The 24,560-nt window shown below is 39.2% G+C and overlaps 1 long non-coding RNA gene across 1 annotated transcript in view; it reads right to left on the reverse strand.

Annotated features, from left to right (window-relative positions):
• The window catches only part of LOC135298217 (uncharacterized), a 152,644-nt gene that overhangs the window by 35,389 nt on the left and 92,695 nt on the right, over positions 1-24,560 (reverse strand). The window contains exon 4 of the long non-coding RNA XR_010360229.1: positions 990-1,082. This is a non-coding gene — a long non-coding RNA (uncharacterized LOC135298217). The remainder of the gene's footprint in view (positions 1-989; positions 1,083-24,560) is intronic.

Raw genomic sequence — 24,560 nt, forward strand, 5'->3', positions numbered from 1 at the left:
TGACCACTACACTTACTGTTCTTGCACAACTGAGCAAGTTGGAATCACTGTGCCTGTGGAAAACTCTGTGGCCTGTAGAGGAAAAAATCCTACAACACTGAAGACTGCCTTTTTTATGGACTCTACCAAATGCTGCACATTTTAATAGCATAAATGATTCCAAAAATTCAACCATGACAAAGAAGATTTTAGTATTTTATTTCATTATCTCTGGTAATAATTTTGTTCTTTCCCATTTACATGATTTTTTTCTCCCTTCTTTAAGATAATAGATAATATAACCTTCTTCTGCTAAAGTGGTGTCTAGCTAATTCGGTTTAGCCTGGAAGTTTTCCAGATCATTCAAGATATTTTTCAGTTTTAAATATTGCCTATGACACAATTGTCTCTTTACTCTGTCTAGATTAAAGTTAGGAAAGGAAACATATGTCATATGTTTTCCTTTCATTACTCCCTTACAGGATGCATGATGTTAAAATTCATTAATAGGAATTACAAAAGCTATTCTTACTTGCCTGGACTCCTGTGAGGACAAAGTGAAGTTTTCCCCAAGCAATACTAAAAACAGCAGAAAATGTAAATAAGAAAAAATAAAATTAAAAATCCCACCATTAGATTTGCCAAAGCGAAAATTCAAATTAATTAATCATATTATCTGGAAATGGGTAATAGGAATTAAAATCTGCATCTCAAGAAAAGGAACATCTCTGGATGGTACCAATGCCAGGAGAGCTTTAGCAGAGTGTATGAACAAGGAGAACAACAGGCAAGAAAGATTTTTTTGCTCAGGGCTTCAGAGTATCTGCCAATCTCCACTGAGAAACAACTTCTGCAAAGTAAAATGGCAGCCCTACACAAGGCAAAGCTCTGAGCACACAAAATTGCATGAGGTAAGATTTAATAGCCATGGGGCTGTAGCATGTCCTGCTGCTAATTCCTGAATCATGCCACAGGTCATCAACAGGATAATTAGAAAGACTTCTACTTACGTCAGCAGGCCTTGGGCCAGGCTCCAAGCAAGGTGTAAGTGGTCATGGTGATGGCACACAGACAGGGACTTTGCTTCAAGCTATAGATGTTATCTGGGAGGTAAATGCAGAATCTGATTGTTATGATTCCACACTGAAATCTGAATACATATTTCTGCTTCTTAATATCATAAGATAACCATAATTACAAAGGAAATTAGAATGGAATGACAAATGTGGCTGGGGGTTAGTAGTTATTAACATATAGAGATTTGCTAGGATGATGCTGTGGGGGAGAATGATGCCAAATGAGACATTAAAAGGGTGCAAATGCCAAAATTGTCCAACACCATTTTTCTTAATAATACAAAGAATAGTTAAAAAGGTTGAAAAACACCATGCCTATGTAAACTTTAAGGTGGAAATTTAATGCTTTTAGGATTTAGAAATTCCTTTCTGAAAACTTCCATTTACCCTGAATTTCCAGTTATACCCCTTATAAATTAGCTGGGAGAAACTGTAATGTTCTCTATGGCTATGGAAAATTCTGGAATGCAGCAAAACAAACTATGAGAACCCCCTAGAAATTAATTAGTGCCTTTCATCCTTCTCCAGAACTTGTCATGCTGTGTTGGAACAAAGCATGATCCCAATGCCACCAAGCACACACTTGTTGACTGCAATGTGATTTTTGGTCAATCCAATCCTCCTACCATGTACAAGTCAATCCAATCCTCCTACCTCCTACCAAGTACAGTCCTTGGTACTTCCTATGATGGAATCCAGAGGTTTTAGAGTCTCTCATACTCCATGCAATTAACTTTTGCAATTGGGTAAGAAAGAAAGCAAGCCTTTTTTTAATGTCTCATTGTTGGTCATCATGACTTTGGGAAATCTTATCCTTCACTAAGCTTAAAGAGCAAGATGAAGCACGTCAGAGACAAAACAATACTGTGGAAACTTCCTTCTTTTAGATTAACATGTAACTTTTTTTAATATTTCCAAACACCTTTGATTGTCAACCCTTAAACAACTCAAGAGGCCATCCTTCTCTCTGCAGGGCATTCTCTTCCCTTTCCCTTGGGAATCAACAAAACTGCTACCAGAGCTGCAAAAAATCAACACAACTCTCTCTGCATCTACTGCCACATGATAGAGGCAAGCCCTTGATTATTTCTGTCTTTTGGAAACACAGCAAGCACACACCAGCCTATGAAACGACTGCAGTGTGCAACAAAATGAAGGGCAAAAAACTTTAAAGATGAGTCGTGTTTTAACAGGCCATGACACAGCCTTGGCATGTGCCAAGGGGGAAGGCAGAGGGAGCTGCCTGGGAAGCATGTAATGTTTACCTTCCTGACATAGAAACATTTTTCCTGGCCTGTCATCACTTCTTTTGAATAATTGCCTGGAGTAAAGAAAATGGTTTATACTGCTTCTGTAAGAAAAAAACAGTCTGACTGCCAGCATCACTGGGGCGAGGCTGTCCCACTCTCCAGACACTGGGCTGGGTCTCAACTTGCTCAATAAGCTTTGAAGGAAAATACAGAGTGGGTAAGATGTAAGAAATATTATGTAAGAGATGGTAGCTGGAGAGGAAGGAAGGAAGGAAGGAAGGAAGGAAGGAAGGAAGGAAGGAAGGAAGGAAGGAAGGAAGGAAGGAAGGAAGGAAGGAAGGAAGGAAGGAAGGAAGGAAGGAAGGAAGGAAGGAAGGAAGGAAGGAAGGAAGGAAGGAAGGAAGGAAGGAAGGAAGGAAGGAAGGAAGGAAGGAAGGAAGGAAGGAAGGAAGGAAGGAAGGAAGGAAGGAAGGAAGGAAGGAAGGAAGGAAGGAAGGAAGGAAGGAAGGAAGGAAGGAAGGAAGGAAGGAAGGAAGGAAGGAAGGAAGGAAGGAAGGAAGGAAGGAAGGAAGGAAGGAAGGAAGGAAGGAAGGAAGGAAGGAAGGAAGGAAGGAAGGAAGGAAGGAAGGAAGGAAGGAAGGAAGGAAGGAAGGAAGGAAGGAAGGAAGGAAGGAAGGAAGGAAGGAAGGAAGGAAGGAAGGAAGGAAGGAAGGAAGGAAGGAAGGAAGGAAGGAAGGAAGGAAGGAAGGAAGGAAGGAAGGAAGGAAGGGAGAAGAGACACCTCTATTCCTCCTGGAAGAAAGTCTAGAAAATAATATGAGAAAGCACAGGGAGGAGGTTTCAGATGTCTGAACTGCCATGCCAAGCACATACAGCTACACCACCCCTCAAATTGTCCTAGTCAGGACAGACAGACAGTACGATGCCTGCAAGTGGGCATCTGCACTCCACTGTGTTGACAGTGTTACTGGAACATTTGCACACATTTAATGACCAACAATATAATGTTGTCAGGGTTGACCACATTTTCCATCCAGATGGAAAGGTGTGGCTAAGCACTGGGCTTCTTTTGAGACTAAGCATCAAACCTGTCCCATTGTTAAAAGTACTATTGAGAATATAACATCCTTCTTGCAGTCTTTTTGGGGAGACTATTTATTTGCTAGTATGACAGATATAGTCACATCTTTCTCCACCAGATCTGTTTGAAATCAGATCTAAAGAAACACTTCAAAAATTAAAATGGAGATGAAAAAGGACCTAGGCTCTCCAGCTAGGTGTCTAGATGCTTTTCTTTTGTCCATAGTGTTTTGCATAGAATTCAGGAAAAAAGGGAAAGAAGGTAGGGTTTTCTGATGGGCAAATGTATGTGTCTGAGCTTGGAGTGGTCACAGAGAGAATTCCTCTGCTTTTCAGTAAATGACTGATTTGTCTGTAACAGGACAGGACAGTTAGATGTAAGAAGCAAATATTTGTTACATAGTGTAAAAGCATTCTTTGAATTCCTTTTCTTTTACAAAATTTTTCACCAGGAATGTATCCTTTGCATTACAATGCAGGATAAGAACTAGCCACCCTTAAGAGCTACTAGAGAAATGGTTCCTTAGTGTGAGGAAAAATGTGTGGCTATTTATTTCAAACTGAATTTAGAGAACAACTTGTTTTGGACCAAATGTGTGGCTGTCAATGGAACTTACACATGAGTCCAGAGAAGATTTTGATAGTACCTAATCAAAAGAAAAAAAAAAAAAAAGAAACTGGAAAAAAATATAGGATAGAGAAAATTGTAGAGGTAGTTATACATTTGGTAGAGGTACAGAGAGAGATAATGGTCCCTTTGCTACCAAAAGAAAATGGGTAGGCAAGGTTAAAAGGCATTGGAAGCAACACTGATTGAAGTGTAATTTCTGGAAATGAAAATGGTTATGATTTTTATTGGCCTGTAGAAGAACTACATGATAATAGTACTGCAGCTGGTGAATCTCAAAAGGCAGCTGAGGAATAAAAGCATGAGGTGCTGCCAAATCACCTCCTTGGCAGCCATAATACCAGCACTTCCAGTGTGGATGCATTTCAGACTTCCCTACAGGATGCTTTGCTTGGCCCTTCAGCCCATCAGCTCTGGAAAAGGTGGTAGGCACAAAAATATTTTAGGTTTTTATAATGTAAACACTAATGGGGATATTTTGCTTCCTTTTTCCCTCTACTTTCCATATCCATTCATGGTCCCTGGCTGTGATGGAGTCAGAAAGAGCCGGAAATGCAAGTGGCCGGTGCCAGTGGCAGTGTGGAAGGTGCTCAGGTGGGCAGTGCTTCATCCCCCCCCATACATCAGCTCTGGTCTGGTCTGCTGGGAACAAAGCTCCTCTTTCCTCAGTGCCTGCCGTCCTCACTGCTGTTTGCCGCTGGTGTGTGGAGACAGATCACTTCCACAGGCAGTGGTTCTCTTCCTCTCCATCTGTTTGCACACTGAGAAACAGCAGGGGAGCCTTATTTCAGTCTAATCTGACTTTACAGCACTCCATCACTTAAGATAACCCACTGAAGTGTCCTTTCCACTAGAACTGGCATGCATTAGTAAAGCATGGAATTCCGTAGGTTTTATCCCAGTTCACACCATCACTATGTAAGCTTGGACAAAAAGGGATAGTAGGAGAGAGAAAACATTGAATATTTTCATGGTTTAGCTCACTATTTTAACTTGATGGGAAATAAAAGACTTTTTTGTTTTAGAGATGTTTGTTCTTTATAAAAGGCATGAAAATGGCTGATGATAACAACTGTTAGGGAAAGATTTTCTGTTGGGAAACCAGAGGCACTGCAAATCAATATATCTCCAGGGAAAGATCAATTTTTATGAAATTTTACGATCATGATAATATAAATTAAATACTTTACGTTTACATTAATTTCTGCTTCCAGTTAGACCAACACTGTGCCTGATAGCACTTGCAACCAGAAAATACTCTTCCTTATTCTCCCCAATGAGCCAAGCTTTTTGTTTGAACTGCATCTCCCTCATGCACCAGAGTTCTGCATTGATGCTGATTTACTCTGACAAATCCCCAGAGTTTCAGCTGAACTCAGAAATGGGAATGGAAGGGAAACCAAGAACCACATACAAATAAGCATTAAAGAAGCTAAGGCATAGTGATAACAAAGTCAAGCTGAGGTAGATGTGCTGATATTGACAGTTCCCTTTAATTTTAAGTAATTTAATTGTGCAAAAGCTCTTAAATTCTTCATTGCTTACTCTGAATCAGGTTAGGATTTAAGTTTGTATACTTATATTTTGCTCAGACGTATTTGACTGCTAACAGAAGAATCAACAAAAGAGTGACAGGGAGAATAAGTTCCGTAAATGGTATGGCAAGAAGTGCAAGGAACACAGCATGGAAAAGCCCTGATCAAGCACAGAAGGATAAAGAATTAAAGGGAAAACATGAAAGGACAAAACTTCGTTGATTTCAGTAGAAGTTTGCTTGTGATTGTCTTTCAAACTGTGTTGTGCAGCACTGTCCTGCCTGATGTTGTCATGGAAGAGGGAAAGCTTCTCACATTCATATCTTTGATACCAGCACATTGGGATTTCCTGAAAGAATAGAGACAGCCACTGAAATCCTCTTTCACTTGATCCTAACGTGGCTCTTCTTAAGGGTTCACAACAGACAAAGAAGGGAACTTTGCATGAAAAGTCATGATCCCTTACGGGAGCCATGGTGACACCTCTTTCTGGCAGAAGAGGTATGACAAGCCATGTCTGGGAAGGTGACTGGTCTATAGTGACCATCTGGTGACCTCCAGAGATCTGCACCATCTAGTGAGTTAGTCCCTGGGGGCTGAGGCTGCCAGGGTGAATGAAGTACAGGCTTTCTGTGATTTTCCAGCAAGGAGATTGCTGCTGAGGAAACCTGGGAGTATGGAGGGTGGTGTCTTTCTTTTTCCATGTTATAATATAGTCACTGTCATATATAATCTTTCTGCCTTAATTGGGGAAACTTCCTAATCTATGCTCTATACTAAATATATTTCTCTAATATCTTCCTTATTTAAACTCTAGTTTTATGATTTTTTTTTCCTTTTCTTCCTGTTTTAATTAGAAAAGGTGTTAAAGCTATTCAATGAAATGGAGAACAAGGTCTTATCAAATCAAAACTTGCAAAGGGTGCTTTATGACAGAGACAGTTTGAGAAGTGATAAAATAATAATGCAACTTTTTTCTTTTTCGACAGGCCAGATTTACCAGCACACCCCAGACACAACACTCCTCAACAGCCACAAAAAACAGCTGTAAACCTGGATTAACCAGGCTGTTAAATCGACTTTACAGCTACTCTGCATCACCAGAATGGCCCAAAGCAGGCAGCACATAGCAGTAGATATGGGCCTAATTGTACACTAATGAACTATGAAGTAGTTTAGGATGCAGTATTCACTTTTGGCAGAATGAAAAAGAAATCTTTATATAGAGCAGATACATTAGAATTTATTCTGGCTTTGCTCAAAGGGAAAAATTCATTGTCTTTTATTCGGAATAGATTATAATTAAGAAAAGCATCAGAGACAAATTATTCAAGGTTAGAAATTTAAAAGAGCTTTAAGAATACATCCACTCATTCCAGGTATATTAATGCCTGCCCAGGCTGGAGTTACAACAAGTGGAATTCATAGTTTAATTATAAAATAATGGTCAAAAAATTCTGCATAGGTAAGCATGTGTTTCCATTAGGGAAGAAAAATCATTACAGAAAACAAGATTAAAAGTTAATGTTCCAAATCTCATTGTCTGTATAACTTCATTAATGCTGGATAACTACTGTATAATTAGCATGGTGTTCATTGTAGAAATCTGTTAAAACAGTTGAAATGAAGTCCACCTGCTTAGTCTGTAGTTACCTTAAAAAACACCCCAAAGATCAGAGTGTTTTTCGGTGCTTTAAGACACTGCTTTTCCTCTGTAAATAAGGCTTACGGCCTTAAGGCATTCACCTTGCTGGGAATCCAACAGTCTTTGACATAATTTGACAAACACAGAAAGCATAAAAACTCCAGATGACTGGTTCTCATTCATATATTCAATGAATCATACTTAAATTGCAGGGAGAAGCTGGGACAGGACAACTCAGAAGCAGAGTAGCTCATTTTCCTCTTCTGCCTCACAAGCCTGCACCAACAGTAGTGCAAGGCATGATGTGGAGACCTGGGCCCTCTGCAGTGAAGTCTCCTGCCTCATACATCCCTCCAGGTCACTCCAGAAGCCAAGAGGGACCCAGCCTTTCAACTTAATTTATCTTGGGGGCTCTGCCTTCCAAAATCAGTTGCCAAAACAAAGTTTTAATTTAAGCAGAACTGAGCCTATTTTGCCCAGGCTAGGGAGAGCCTGACTGCGGGTACATTTGTGTAGCCAGGGGCAGTGTGAGGTGAGCACAGCTTTGTGCACTGAGCCTTAGCCCACATCCACACAGACACCCAAGGCTGTGCACCAGCCCATGTCCCACCTCTCAGCTGTTTGGTGACCAGCTTAGGCCAAGGGCTGTGCTCACCACGAGTACACAGCTTCCCTTCACAGCTGAGCAGCATCCAGCTGGCCCGGAGCACGATGGATGATGTTCACCTATGGAACATCGTGTAAAATATACCAGTAAAATATTACATTCACTTTGAAAACACATTACCCCAAGAGGGATAAAAAATACACCAGTTTAAAGAAAAAGCCAGGAAAATCTGGTCTTCAGGTTGTCAGATATTTAACCTTTTTCATTCCCAAGTGTTGAACATCCCACACATTTTCAGTAATAATACTAGCAGTAACAATAATAAGAGGAAATCAAAACCTGAAAAAAACAAGGCAGAGCTGAACTCAAAATACTAAGAAGGTATTCTGAAAATTATGCACCTGCAAGGCATAATTTAGGAAATCATACTTAACCAGAGAAAATATAAAAAGGGAGGAAACCCTCATTAAAAAAAAAAAAAAAAAAAAGGAAAAAACTATTCAGAAAAGTCTTTTGTTGCTGAAACTACAAAAGCAAATGATGAATCAGGTTGTGGCATGTCATTAGAAGGTAATGTCTCTTCCCAATGAAAATGGCTTGTATGCCACTCAAAAATACAATTTTCATGTTGTATTTAATGGAGATCTCACTACTTAGGGAAAGCACATGCACAAAAAATATATTTTCAGAGCCAATATAAAACCTTTTGATAAAAGTAACTACTTCAAACAAGTAAAAAAGGTTGTGAACACATTCATAGCAGACAATAGTCAGACAATATTACAACAATAATAGAATATGGTTGCTTAATAGATGCACGCTACTACTGCTTCCCTTTCTTACACTGCCCAAGAGATATTTTATTATAATAAATCCAGTCAAGTCCAAATGGGAAAATACTGATAACATATATGTGCAATTCTCTGACCATAATCGCACAGGAAATATATTGCTGCATGTCCTTACAGACCAGTCTCTCAGCACAAAAATTTGTCACCACCTTGATCTCAAAAGAATGAGCCCAGATTATATACAAGGAGGATCTGGACCCTTATTTATTGTGAGTATCTGTCTCTTTTAGTGCTTCATTATTATCTGCATGGATGAGCAGATTAACTGGGTATCTCTGTCTGGGAGGATAAATATACTTGTATGTGATATCTAGGAGGAAGGGTGGATGTTTTTCTGGATGCCTGCTCCCAGAAACTAAATTGGTTTATGGAGGAGTCTTCTGGTTCTCATTCAGGGGACAGTTAACTTTTGGGTCATATTGCAGGTGTTTTGGGAACAGTTTGGCTTCTGGAAGTAGGATCTTGACATAACAGACAGGGACAGAAAGAAAAAAAAAAGAAAAAACAGATTACAGGGTGCTAGTTCACTCCCAAATTAGGACTAGGTGTCTGGGGCTTCCGGCAGAGAGAGCCACAATTTGAACTGCCCACAAAAGGCCATGGCTGAGCTCTCCTTCACTGCTCACTGGGGCAAAAGGGTGACCCAAGCCTGATGTGCACTGGATGCATGATGGCTCCATCCCCAGCCACCCAGGGCATCGAGGAAAGTCAAGCACATGTCACTCTGAGTTTATCCCTGCATATGCTTTCATGGAAACGTGTCCTGGGAGGCAGAGGATGCTCACCCCCCTGTTATAACAGCACGCACTTCTGCGTTTATGTCAGTGCATTAATATCAGATGGGGCTCCCACTCCAACCATTCTCCACTTAATCCATATTCTTAAAGAATATTCAGCATTGGGTAAGATACTGAAATACTTCAGGATCTGTGTCTGTGGGCGTCAAGATGGCTCAAGGTGATTTAAAACAACTTGGAGGACATTAACTCTGAGTGTGCAGGACAGCAACCAGTTATTCCCTCCCTTGGTTTAACTTCTGTAAAGAAGTTTTTTTGCATGCATCCATCACATGTGAATATAAATCTTTAAACTCATCTGTGAAAAGTCTGAAAGTGGCCTTTTATGGGAGCAGATCACTGGATAACACATCTGACCTGTTATAACCATCTTTCATGTGTTATAACTAACACAAAAATAATGCTGGGGTCCCGCCTGTCTGTACATCAAAAATTAGGAAGATACAAAATAGAAACGGAGTGAGACTCCTCTAAGAGAAGTGCTAGTGAGCAGCCAAATAGGGATTAATTACAGGCAAACCAGAAAGCCCTCATGTGACCCCAGGAATACACCAGACCTAATGGCAAAAGAAAGTCCTATCAAGATTTCTAAGAACATATCCTTTCTCAAGAAGAAAGAAAGAAGTCAATACATTTTTAATTGAAAGCACTGATATAAAATCGACTGTGAGCAGAAACAAATAAATATATAGCACAAAAGGCAAAGGTAGATTACCTGTCTTCCCCCTTCTAAACTAGCTTGGTTTCTACATTCCTTTGAACATGAATCTGCAAAATCTACAAGGTGATTTTTCCAAAACGCAAGTTTGAAAAAGAACTCTGTTGAATACAGTTGAGTGTGTTGGGTTTGTTCACACCAATGCTATGTCTGATTTTCATCTGAGCATAACCTCTTGAAATGGTTTGTAAAGTGGAAAAATAATAATAAACATTATTTTCTTATGTAAAGGAAAAATGAATTTCTTACACTATTTTGCTACAATCATTATTGGTTAGAGATCGCCTTTTGTTAGAACATTACATACAACAAAACTTGGGAAGAGTTTAGAGGGATTCATTTTAAGTTCGTATAAATTATTTTCTTTAAAAACAAGATTTTCTAATAGTTCAGCTTCTATGGAAAAACACGGTTGCCAATCTAATCTAGTTTCTGATAAAAGCAAGAAAGCATGTTAACTGCACGGAAGAGATTTCTCTCAAAAATGAAACATTGTACATGTTTCAGGTACAACAGTCCTCAAAAATCCCTGCATTATGAACTTTAATCCATGTCCTGAAAGTTAGGTACACTTAGGAAGGAAAGTCTTCCTGAACTGCTATGACAATGTCCTAAACACCTTATAATGAGACTTAAAAGAATTGGGGTGGGTTTTGTTGCCGAGGTAACATTAACTTTCTTAATTAATAAGAAAATAATGAAAGGATCACTTTTTTAAAATATGTATTTGTTTTATATAAAGCATGATTTATGAATAGAAAGAGTGATGGATTGTATGCCATTATAGATATAATCCATGGATCTGGTGTATCATATTTGTCAACAAAGATTTGAGACCATTACTGTTACATCCAAGGGAGTTCTGAAAAAGCAATGTATCCATGTTTTCTGTATATTCTCTATAAATATGCATCTGTGTTTAGACAGGAATATATATATGTGTCTGTGTCTACAGACATCTCTACACTGAAAAAAGGAAAGAAATGTACCAGTATAGTAAGGAATATATCTGAAAAACAAATAGCCAGAACATATGTTTCCCACTTGAACAACCTGGAGAGCATTGGAGAAATTGGGTTTCTTGTCAGGTTTCTGCTCTGATTTGTCTCCAGAGCACAGGATGGACACCTGTGTCTTCTTACTCCACCAGGTGCTGGCAGAGATTGCACATCCCCTGTCACTAGGTCCTTTATGTTGAGAAACCAGAGCAGGGTGGTTCTATAGTTATATTCTCTCTGTAGTTATCATGTCCTGGGCACATCTGTGGAGACAGAGAGCAGTGCCGAAAGCCACAAAAATAGGCCATGCTACATAAAACAGCTTTTTTGGAGTATATGCTTCTAAACTTCAGCTTGAATATCAGTCTCACAGCTGCAAAAATCTGTCTTAGGCCCTTTTAGGGTTAGAAGTGAATCCTGAGTGTCTTTGATATTATCCCCTTCCCTTCATAGGAAACATCCTCTTCATTTTCTTGAGACCTACAGATTATGCAACTCTTACATAAATTGAATTTGACAGTTTTCCAGGACTCTTGCTTGGTCTTCTGACACTACATCTTTAGGGGAGAAATATAGGTGTTTGCTCAGGAAAGGAAATAAATGTGTGGAAGGTTAGACTGCAATAAAGTGGGGAAAAAGACATCGGTTTGAACCTGCTCAAGAGTTTTGGTGTTGAATGAAGTTTCTGGAGAAGACTGTAGGAGGCAGATAAACTTCTAGAAACCACTATATTAACATTTTTAACTGAAAAGGTCTCACCTACTTGACTTTCTAGTGACAGATGAAATCACATAACATATACATTTCTAATGTATATAGAAATGTGTATCAATCAAAAAACAGTGGAAATTTCCCAGCCTTTTTTGTCTTTCACTGTTACAGCAAGAGACAACAGAGAAATGAGGCAATCGATCACAGCTTGTACACTCAGTGTCCTAAGGCTTGCAGGATGCTCTGTAATTTGTGATTTGACCTCTTGATACCTTTCTCTTGCTGAGGTTCTCACAGAAAAAAATTATGTGCCAATGAAGAGTGACACAAAATTTATCTTCTTTGACTGGCTAGGTCACAACAACAGTTTGGGTTATTCTATAGCCATATGTGATGGCTGGGAAAGATATAGTGAGGCTCTGTGGAATTACTTCCTACAAGCGTCACCAGGAGAGCCACAAAACACACCTTGCTGTATCAGATGGAGGATCCATAATACAGCAGCAAGCACAACAACATAAATATCTTGGATTAAAGGAAGAAAAACCCAGTCTGAATAACAGTGAGTAGCATCCTGCACTGCAGTTGTGTCCACTGCACTGTTCCAGTACATGCAACACGTATAGTGCTACAAGACTCATGCCATAATTTCTATGCCACTTCTGCTTGGCTGCCAGAAAAGGAATGGTCAAATTCAGCAACCAGGACAGACTGGCCTTGGGTCTGGCTAGTCCTTAGTTCCTCAGTGGGTGTGCCGAGCTCCCTGGCTGGTGCTGGTTTGGTCTCCAAAGTGCTGCAGTGTCCTCTGGGAGATGAACCAAGGCACTCACTGCTGGCCTAGGATCAAGAGTTGGGAGTACATGTTTGTGCACCTGTTCATTCAGCATCCTCTGCACCTGCATCTCCTAGTAACTCATTACTGTTGCTTAATCAACCCTTTGTTATCCCTGAACAGTATCAGCCAGCAATCTCTTGTGTACCAGCCTTTTGCCGGGGCAACTTAGTGGCATTCTACAGACCTGGTAGTTCTCTGATAACAATAATTTTCATGTTGTTTTATAAGCCTGAGATGTAGATTGCAAGAGATATTTGCTTACACACTAGGAAGGCAGCAGTGGGAATCACAGAGGGATAATGTGCTCTTCTTTCTGGCCACCTTTGCTCTTCCTGGCAGCCAGGTCATATATTTATTTGCTGGGTACAACTGTATGTAATGAGTCCTGCCACATCCAGCAGTTGATGCACTGCCCTCACCCACACACACAGTCACTGCTCTGCTATTTACTTCTGATTTATGGTCCGCTGGCAATCCACATGGAATGGGATTGAAAATGTTGCACTGAGTGAATTAATTATAGACCACCAGATTTATAGGCCACCTACTGTATTTAAAAATAATTGAACTGTGAAATTATTAAGTTAATTGACAATTTCTGTAAGTTGAGGGTTAGGTAATTACAAATGGCAATTATGGAAGAGCAAAAGTATATTAAGCAGCACTGGCAAGAATAAAAAATTTCTGGTACTTCAGAGGTGTGTTTTTAACTTCAGTATATATGAGCTCTCATCAAACCAATGAATCCAAACAAGGTATGGATCTTCAAGAAGGAAGAACGAAAATAGCATCAAATGTATTAGAAAAATATATTAATTTCTGAGAAAACAATATTGAAAATCAGGAATATTCCTAATAAGGAAATTAAACTAAATAAGAAATATTGGGGAAATAGGCAAAAGTGGCAAACTGCAAATACTAAATACAATTGCAAATACTAAAGAAAATTCTTGTGTTAGAATAGTTGTATGACAAATATGGAGACATACATGGAGAAATAGATTCAATGCATCATTTTTAGAAAGATAGAAAGGTTTTAATAATACAGGATGGGGCAAAGAAGATCATTTGTACAGTAGCCTGCAATGAGATCTATGATTCTAGTCACTATAAGAAGAAAAATTACAATAGCATTTTAAGCAGAAAAAAATAATTAGAAAAGTTCAGATGATCTTAAACTGTAACAAAGGACTGAATAATGAAGTCACAAATATACTCTGCTAAAAAAAAGTGAATGCAGAGACAATATTGCCACAGACCTAAGTGTTTTCTTCTCCTTTGTATTTCACCAAATAAAACTGGTGACATTTCTGACTCTCAGACACATTTACTGTGCAGTGAAAGATATGGAAGAAGTCTCCTAAATGTCACCTCAAAAAAAGCCTAGGTAATTACACTTTCTTGAGAAGACAAAACCTTGGCCTTTGGTGGGACCCTCTAACATTTCAGGGGCACAGAAAAGGGAATATACAGAACAATCTTACCAGGATATGTTTTAGACAAAGTGTTTGTATTCAATAAATTCAACAACAGGCTTCCCATCTGCTTCAGGAGGAAGAAGAGATTAATAAAAGCAACTTTTACCAAGAAGAGTTAATCCCCAGTTCCCACTCCTCTCACTGTGGAGGGGCAGACTGCAACAGGGTCCATGTGTTTCACCAGCCACTTGCCTGAGCTCCCTGTGCTGGTGGTGATATCTCAGGGACATGACAAGGTCACAGCTGTCCTTCTGACCCTGCTCTTCCAACCTCTTTCTCCCAAAGTCCATTCATCACTTGGCCCAGTGCTGATGGCCCCCTGCCTCCTGAAAAATTTTCTCATCTTATGCCAGTATTAGGTTTTTTTTAACAGCATCTCTAGCCAAAGAGTGCCCACTGGACAGTATCACAAAAGTCTTGTTGACCAATCTGAGAACAGAGCTAGCCAAAAATCAGAGCTTTGTATTTATTGGAAACAGTAACATTTTGCAAAAAACCACCAAACTGAAATGAATTACAGAAATAATACCAGTGTAGTATAGATTTTCATTTCAAATTACCCCAAGTTTCATTCATCACTTCCAAAAAATTTTTTTCTGGTGTCTTTTTTCATGTTTACATTGATTTTATACACTTTTGCAACATCAATAGTGGGTACACGCTGCATGTCATATGATAGCCTCTTATGTTTATTTTATAGTTAAATTATCAAAAGGTTTTATCTATAATGGTATCATAATATCATAATATAATGATATAATGCATATTATAATGATTTACCACCTTCTTTTCAGGCCTGAAACATCTTCTACCTTGTTGTGTTAACAGCTTGTGTGATAATCAAAGCTTTTTCCCTAAGAAAAATGTTTTCAAGGATAGTTTCCTAATAGCCTGTAAAAACTTCATTTCTCCTGTCAAGCAATTATTCACAGAACTAGTATCATGAAGTCTATGTGACATGATCAAGGGGAGAAATTATGCTCACATCTGGGCCACATCTCCCTGATGATTTGAAAAACTCTGATATGTGGAGCCCCCTCTTTGTTTCCTAGGTTCAGCAGGAGCAGAAGGGCTTCAGCAGCCTTAGAGGCACTCAGTCTCTCCCAGGATCAGCTCTCCCAGCTCAAGGAGGAGTCAGGTATCTCTTGATGTACCTGAAAGAGATTCTTTAACACTTTCTTATAACAAAATCGTAAAAGTGCAGTAGGTTGTGAAAAAAGCTGTCATAAACAGTAAACCATATAAAATAATGTAAATTGATTAGTTATGGGGGAAAAATCCCCACACTCAACAAGAGAACACTCAGAAAAATAGATTGCTACCCTAACTTCAGAAACCTACTGTGCAGCTTGTGAATTGTCTGTACAGTTCCTTGTGTTATTAAAAACAAAAGCCAGGAAAAATTTTCTCATAATCACTTGCACAGTTTTTATATTATCATTAGAATACACCTTTGGAGCGGAAATCTCACTGTGAAAGTACATAGCATTATTTTCTGATAATTTTTCTATTATTTTCATCTATCTGTTGTGCATTTTTTACCATATATTATGTATGTTTGCTTTCCCCACTGGTGCATAACAATGGTAATGACTGATATGTACAGTACAACCAGCAGCCTGGGCAAAATTTCATAGAAACATTTTATGGTGTGCATTGAAGGACAAATGGAGGCAGCACAGATGTTTGAATGTGATTTATCTTCATTTTATCTCTTAAAGAAATTCAAACACCCTTTTTGTCTAGCATGATAATTTGCTTAGTGTACTGTGCATTTGGTAATGATAACAAGAGAGACATGTTTAACCTAAGGTACTGCACACTACACTCAAAAGAATTGACTCTCTAAATTGTGCTTGTATAAACTGAGAATTTAAACTTTCAGTCCATGTGAACAGCTCCTCTGATATTGTGTTTGTATTAGAGGAAAACTTTTAGGACATCCCTAGGAAACTAATCCCCAGGAGGCCTGAAATTCAGAGGAGGCTAATATGTCTGTACCTTTGATCCACTCTCCACACAGCAAAGCCAGACGGGATTATGTCAAAGCCTTTAACAAAAATACTTGGGGAATTTTAAACCCAGAAGCTTCTGCAATACTAGAATCCAGGATCCTTTTCATTAGGTCTTCTTATGTAATATTTCTGACTTAGACACATGCAAATCAGTTTGCAGGGATGACAGGAGTGAATGCCACTAAAAGCCTCTGCATAGTCTTCATGCTTTACCATGTAGCAGACACTGCTGAAGTATGTCAAAGGGTTAATTTAAGGAAAAGCAACATGTTTTCGCTACCTTACTTTTGTCTGTCTCCCTAAAATTACTAAATATATTGCAAGTTTAAAAGTTTAACCAGTGATTTGTTCATATACTGCTTACCTTCATTTTGCAAGGCAAGAGAACTTATGTATTTAAAAAAGGCCTTGAAAAATCTGTCTGAATTAAGTTCTTTTGCAAAAATTTTATTCACTCACACAGCACTACAATACAATACATCACTTGCTGTTTACTGACAGCCAGCTCAGCACCTGCACAATACTTATGGAAGAGAAGGATAGTTCAGCAGAGCAACTCATCCCTGGTAAGATTAGAAACACTGTTAATTTCCAGAGCTATATTTTGACTAGCAGCAATACAGGAATGTTTGGAAAAAGAAAAATCTTTTCTTTCCAGTGAGAGAGACCACTATGTCATTTAATTGCATTTGAAGAGGTTTTAAAGGACAGGTTTTGTTCTGAGTAGGTGGTGACAGAATTTCACAAGATGACTGTGGTAAATGCAGCAGCAAAGGCAAAGACTACTTAATAGACAAGGAACCTCAGCACCTATTATTACTATTCTTCCAAGAAGTAGGATTTCCTTAAATCAATTTCATATTTCAAGGGGTTTTAGTCAGCATTCAAAAAAAATTGTATTTAGAACTTAACAGATCAAAATCTACAGACACAGCCCTGTAGATTACAGTTAATGTAATGGAAATTGGCTCTGAATGTCTAAAGAAATATGTTTGAAGATCTCACTGTCACTATAGAAATGAAAAGTCAAGCCTACTTAACACTTCAGCTTCATGTCATAATTATTTTTTCTTGTCCAACTTTAAGTTCCTATGATCTATCTTTTCTGTAGGGATCAGAATTTTTTTTTACACAGTCATCCCTCAAGATGGATAGTTCAGGTTCTCAGAAAAGTCCTCCATATCTCCCGGAAACTATGTCATTTAGATAGCCAAGGGAGCCAACCTGATGCCCATTTCACATTTTACTAGTGACATTCTGCTGTAAGACCAGTCTCATTTGGAGCAGCCCTAAGTGATTTTGCTTCTCTGTGCAGGTCAATGGATAACTAAATGCCTGTGAAATAGTACAATGGCAGCAAGGTAATACTCCTATATTTCCTTTAATGACAGTTTTTGTTTTTCACTGCCACTCTACTCCATTAATCCCACTCTGAGAGCTGAAAAACGAGGTTCCATATATCCAAGTAATGGGTTGCATGTTTTCAAGGTCTCCTCCACATCCAAGTCTTCCTAACTCTTGAAGAACCATTACCGAAGTTCCTGAATTCTTTCTCATCTCACACAGTGTTATAAAGCATTTTATACCTCAGTGAATTCCTAATAAGCGTTGCTCTCCACCTTCCATATGCCAGCCCCAAGGTCTGCCGAGTAACAAAGTCAGCTTTCTCTACACTTGAAAGCTCTAACAGGGAAAAACACATATGCACATTGATCTTACTCTTGTTGGAGTACAAAGAAGAATTTATTCTACTGAGGTTATAATAGACAAACATGTTTCTTCTCAGAAGGAAACAATTCCGTTCTCAACACATAGCTCAGGGCCTGTGTTCTGTCTCACTGCCCATCCAGCTCAGGACTGAGCCCAGACTTTGACCCAGTGTTGGCCAGGCTGGATGACCTGGATGAGTTTTTCTGCTCAAACTCACTTGCAGTCTCTGTTGGGGGACCTTATTTTTAATGGCACTGTAGCCCAGCCCCACCCTGCTTTGAAGCTTCCCACCATTCCTGGGGAGCTTGAAGGAGTCCTGGGGCAATGATGCTAGCAAGCCCTCCCCTTTCATTCACAACTGATCCTTCAATCATAAATGCCTGCAAAGTAATCTCAGAGTGTGGTGGAGAAGGGGTTTGCAGTAGTCTGGACACAGATGTGGCAAGCAGTGTGATGAGGGATTTGTTAGAGGCATCTTACTCTTACATGGAACACAAGCGACTTTTCCTTCAGGACGGCTGCATGCTCTCTCTGGCAGTCTGCTCTGAAGTTATTCAGTTATTTTTGCTTCCCTCTCATCCTTAAATTTTATATGACTAGGAGACTTTTGGTAGCAAGTGCTTGACCCTTGTTTCTATGAGCATGCCATTCATGTTTACCTCAGAAAACCCTGCCTGGACTTGTTTAGCAGAGTAAGTAACAAATCAGATAAAGTCTGTGTGACAGAGCAAAAGAGAGTAAATCACTTTAGGAGCATAAATCAGCCTCCTGCTGCTTGTCCTTCTAGAGGTTAAAGACAAAGTGAAAGGCAGAGGACAAAGATTAAGGAGCAGAGTAGCTAAGCTGTCTTGCAAGGAGTTTATAATCTTTTTGGTAATTAATCACCAATAGTAGGGTCTGATCTGCAAACACCTAAAAGAACTGCTATTCCTCACACTTTTGCCCAAAAGTGTCTTGGAGCTGTGAAAACGGACAGAGATCTTGAAATATCCCAACATACCAGCTAGGATCATTCAAATGAAAGTTTTTACAGAGATAGGTTTTTAGCTTTTAATAACAGGAGATGGGACACTTGGAGTTTCGTCTGCCTTCTTTTTTTGTTTGCTTGTTTGTTTAATTATTCTTATTAAAAAAATCTTATTATCCGACACAAGATTACTCAGCATCCATGAATGTACTTTCCTGGCATAGAAGTTTGCAGAAGAAAATTCATTGTGAATAAGAAAGCATTATTTTTAGGGTCTCAAGTAGGGCAGGATACACAGGTGTCTCCCAGCCAGAAGTAAAACCTTTCCCTTGATCCTGGCCCATGGCACAGTCATTTTACACTACTCCATCAAACTAAAACAGATATAAAACTTAATTCATCCGAGTTCAAAGAAACACCGGAGGCTTGCAGTGTTGCCATTTCAGGTTCCATGGTGCAAGACCCCCAGCTAATGGCAGTGGGTGCAGAGTCCTAGCAGGAGCCTGCAGCGCACAACAACTGCTCCTAGCACAGGCTGTGCCAGTGCTGATCAGAAGACCATGTACCGTGCCCTTTTTGGTCACCACTGAGGACTGGGCCCCATCATTCTCATTCAGAGTGAGTTACAGGCCAGAACAGAATGTTCTGCTCAGGGTTGCTCCTGACAGCCCTGCACATCCAGTGTGTGGTAGTCGTTGTCACACATGTGATACACTCAGCCCTTTATAACAATTAACCCACCCAACTGACCCATTCCTTATATTATTTAAGTTAGTTTTCTAAGCAAATGGTAATTTACTTTAAGATTCATCAGCTTTTTAGAATTTCCAGATGTGACTATTGCTAAAACCCACCAAAGCCATCACTTCTCCATGAAACATTTGTGTCCCCTGCTGGAAGGACCAGCAAAGCTCCATCTGTGGGGAGTGAAGGTCGCTGCTGCAGGGAAAGGACAGCAGCAGAGAGGGGGAGAGAAGAGGGAGGATTCCTGAGCTTTGTCCACAGTCATAAGACTGTACATCAGGCTTTCTCTGGAAATGCTCTAAGGGAGTTCAAGCGCAGGGCTTTGCCAGTCAGAATCAACTTCACCTCCTGCACGTGGGTGCTCAGCTTAGCTGCTCTCCCGGAAAAGATATGATGCTCTTTCAAAACAAGCAAACTGCTTTTTTAAGACCACACAATACCTGAAGTGCTCTCTTTCTTAGCAACTTTGGTCCTGTGCCAGCAGGACCAGGGTGTCTTTGCTAAATGCAGCTCGATGCGCCCTGGAATTCTGCATCTCCTGCTTTTCCTGTGTGTATCAAAACCCAGCGGTTGCCTAGCCTACTGTTGCATTGTAGGCACACATCCATTCATGCTACATTCTAGACAAAGAGAAGAAGGGAAGTGCTCTTTCCAAGCAGGAAGACTGTGTTGTTACAGGATCCCAGGGACAAGGTTTCATGTCTCTTAAGGACACCCCATTGCTTAATGAGCAAAACAGGGACTGTTGACAGTCCACTAAATAGAGTTAAAGGTACAATTTGCTGTAAGCCAATTAATGATAGACATTATTTCATCTAATTAATTTCCAAGGAGGAGCTATGGCTGGGGAAATATAAGAGTCTTTAAGTTTCTCCGTTTGCAGCTAGGAATTGATTCTAAAAAAAAAATAATCTGAGAATGACCAAGAAACACATTGCCAAGGTTTGAAGCAATGGTTTTAAAAAACAACCAATCAGAAGAAGACAAATTTGACACCATAAAGACAAATTATCCAATAAGCAAAATTATGTTGAAGTATTATGACCAAGAAAGCAAATTCAGCCTTGCAGTCAACAAAATGAGTACTTTTAAAAAAATTCAGAACTCAAGTTAATTAATGCATTATGAAAATAATGTGGAAAGAAAACATATGACTGTCAAATCTGGACAACTCTATAAGGAAGGCAGAAGTTCTGTAATTTCATCTTGATATGAACTAATAAAAAAAAAAAGGAAAAAAAAATGTGAATTTGTAGTGCTTTACACCACCAAAAGTAATGTTTAACCCCTTTCCTGTAAAAAAACCTCTTTTTCACTGGTTTTCCCTCCTCAAAATTCACTCTCAGTGTATCCTAAAAGTCTCAATTTTTACTTGAATAACAGTAGTGATGAAACTGAAGAAGTGAAATTTTATTGAGATAAGAAATGCGTATTCCAAAATCCTTTGTTTTGGTTTTGTGGTAGGAATTTATTTTGTTTAGTTGTTTGGTTTTGTTGGGTTTTTGGGGGTTTTTTTTTTAATATTTGAAAAACTATAAGTTTTGATACATACTGTTCTTTCAACACAGTTTAAAAATCCTAAGTGCTGCACATGTCACATCTAAGTCACCCCCTGCTCTGAAAACATGGAAGATCAGAGTTGACATTTCTGGCATTTCTAGAGTAACAGGTAGAACACAAACATACTTTAAATATATGGTTTTTTCCGTGCAACATAAATGAGTGAAGAAAGGCACTATCACCCATTCCCCGAAGATTGCACACAACCTCTAAGAAATAAAGTCAGAGCATATTACTCTGCACAGTCTTTCAGGGAGCTGAGCTTCACCACTGAAGCTCCAAAGTGAACCGCTGTCGACATGTGGGTGTTAGCCTGGATTGTCAGCCAGTGCCCACAGCAGGGACCCTGCTGATGCTGTGCTCCCCACCTCAGGATGTGAGAGGTGTTGGCTCTGCCCCACACCCCAGGCAAGCAGGAGAAGGCCCTGGTTTCTGAAACCTCAGTGAAATCCTCTCTGTCTCCCTGATCATTTGTATGGTGCTCACTGGCACATCCTCTGAGCCCTCAGTCATTTGCTTGTCCCTGAGTCTCAGAGTAATTTAGCTCTTCCACTGAGCTTCTGAGCAATTAAATAACACTTTCCTTTCTTTTCTGATTCCCCTGTGTGTCTTAAAACTTCAGTGCATCTTCCATAACACATTAAGGTAGAGATCCCTGGCTTCCCTACTCTCTCTGTCACACAGAAACACACATGCACACTTGGGAGATAAATACAGATAGGCTTTATTTATCACTGCCTGCATTCTTCCCCAGAGTTATACTTCCTCCTCCTCCTCCACCTCCTCCTCCTTCTCCTTCTCCTCCTCCTTCTTCCACATGCATACTCCAGGGGTCTCCAGGGGGCTTACACTGACCATTCCACATCACTGTGAGAAATGCGTTCACATTTATGATATTCTGCCTCCAGCTAGTAAGCACATCATTCCCCAGGGTAATCTTGGCATCAGCTAGAGCCACATGAGCCTGTTTGTGTGTTGCAGACAAATTGTTCTTGGACACCTACTTACCAACACATCTAGCAACAAGGCACTACTCTGCCAATATATTGCTACATTTGCTGGGGTTTGCCTTGTCATTGTGAAACTGGCCTTTTTTCTTCTTCTTCTTCTTCTTCTTTTTTTTTTTTCCCTATAATCCCAAATATCTGAAGTGTTCAAAGCAGCTGAGCCCAGACAATGGTCTGGCTTGGATTTTCCAATTTTATCTCCATCCTTTCTCCAGGCTCAAGCATTAGGACTTAAGCAGTGACAGGATATAAATCCAGACAAACTATGCTTTTGCTTTGCCCCCTGCCCCTCAATAGACTATCTGGGAACTGATAAAATTAATTTTATTTTCCTGGAAAACATAATGAGAGTGGAAATAACAGGTTAAAGAGAATGAAAAGCCGGGCATGTAGCTTTCAATCAAAAGACTTTTCTTTGTAATATATGGGGGAAAATAACTAATGTGTATCAGGAATCTGAGCAAATAGATTATAGAATACCATTTTTATAACTTGCAAATATGAAGTAAGCAGGGTTTTCCAGTGCAAAGATGAAGCAGAATCACATTAGAGATTACCGAGGGACTTGTTGTTGTTGACTTTTTTTACAAGAGCAATTTGGAATATGTGGGTGAACATGACCTGATGGAGAATTTTCCTTGGCTGTCCTATAGTAGTCTGCACAGCAACATGAGGTAGCTTGGCAAACTAACCATCACAAACAAGCAAAGACTTTATTGTCTCTGGGGACTCAGAAATATAAAAACTCGATAGGACCTGCAGTGCTTATGGTGGAGCACAGACAGTCTCATTCCCTGCTCTGGTGTTACGCAGCCTGCTCATTCCCTTCCATAAGGATTGCTGAAGTTTTCCTTGAAGGGGACCACTTAATGCCTGGGCTGTGTCAGTCACTGCTAACAGAAACATTCCCTTCACCAGTTCCTGCACTACAAAACTATTTGGAAATCTAAAAGTGAGAGGAGTAAGATTGTCCTTGTTCCCAAAAACCAATGCACAAAAAAAACCCATCCATACAAGGGCACATGCAGAAATCCCTGCCTCACACAAAATGCCAGAAGGAGATGCCACCTTGCCCTTGTGTTAGCACATGCTTTAGAAATGCAGCAAAGTCCTGAAGAATAGGAAACCCATAGAGAAAAATAACATAATATCACTAGATTAATGGCTGCCATGTAACTCATATGTGTGAGGACATAGAAAAAACACAATTTTGTCACTGAGCCTGGGATGCTGCTACTTGATTCTCAGGTTTTCACAGAACTTCTTCAGATAAGAAAAACTTGTTACCTGGCAAAATACATTTTCCTTCCCTATAATAGATATATGCAGAAGGTGTCTAACATTCTGTGTAAAATTATACCGAATAAGAAGTTTCAGCACCCTTACCAGGAAAAATTAGACTTTTCCAAAACACACCAGGAGGAAAAAATCCTACTTTAAACCATATTATGTTAAGAAATTACAGTTTTTCTACAGAAAACACAGAAGTGTCATGACAGCATATCTTTCTTTCATTAATTTTTCCTTCTTTTATTTTATGGAGGAGTATCATGTTCAGTTTTGGGGTCGTTTTTCTGTTAAAATTTGTTTGTTATTCCAGCACTAATATAATAGTTCTGTATAATGAGCTTTTCTCATCAGCAAGTAATCTTATAGAATGCTAAAGCATTTCCTAAACATTGACCACGACCACATAGCAACATTTCCATTTTTTGTTCATGCCAAAAAAATTCCTTTGTGGTAAATGTGAATGTAACTGCAAATATAAATCAATTCAAATATTACCTGGATGTGTCAGAGCTGATATCATTATTGGATAATGTTTTACTAATTGGTAAGACAAAGCTGTACTATTTATCAAGCCACAACTTGGAAATATAAAGATGCATCATATGGGAATATATTGAGACATTACTCCTTTCCTTAGACATAGGAATCAAAAACGATAGTTGTTATTATGTGCATGTACTAACATTTTTATTAAGATTATCTTACATCAAATGAAATGTGATAAAAAAGATAAAAAAGATAAAAAAGATAAAAAAGATAAAAAAGATAAAAAAGATAAAAAAGAAAGACACAAAGCTAAACTTCAATGTTGAAAATGATCTGATGATCACGATAAAATCATTAGTTCTGTAGTTTCAACTCTTGAGTCCTAAAACCCCCATCTCTGAATGCACTGTCTCAGTTTGCTGTGGAAGCTGCTATTTCACACACCAGAAGCTGGATTTCCCTGACTGAGATCAATTTAACTGCAAGCAGTTTGTGGCATCATCTGTAAACACAAAATACACTGTAATGGGATACTCACACAGAATTATTTTTACCTTACTTGTGGCCCATCTAACATCAAGAACCTTCAAGTA

The sequence above is a fragment of the Passer domesticus genome, chromosome 3 (assembly GCF_036417665.1).
Source record: "Passer domesticus isolate bPasDom1 chromosome 3, bPasDom1.hap1, whole genome shotgun sequence".
In the NCBI taxonomy this organism is placed as follows: Eukaryota; Metazoa; Chordata; class Aves; order Passeriformes; family Passeridae; genus Passer; species Passer domesticus.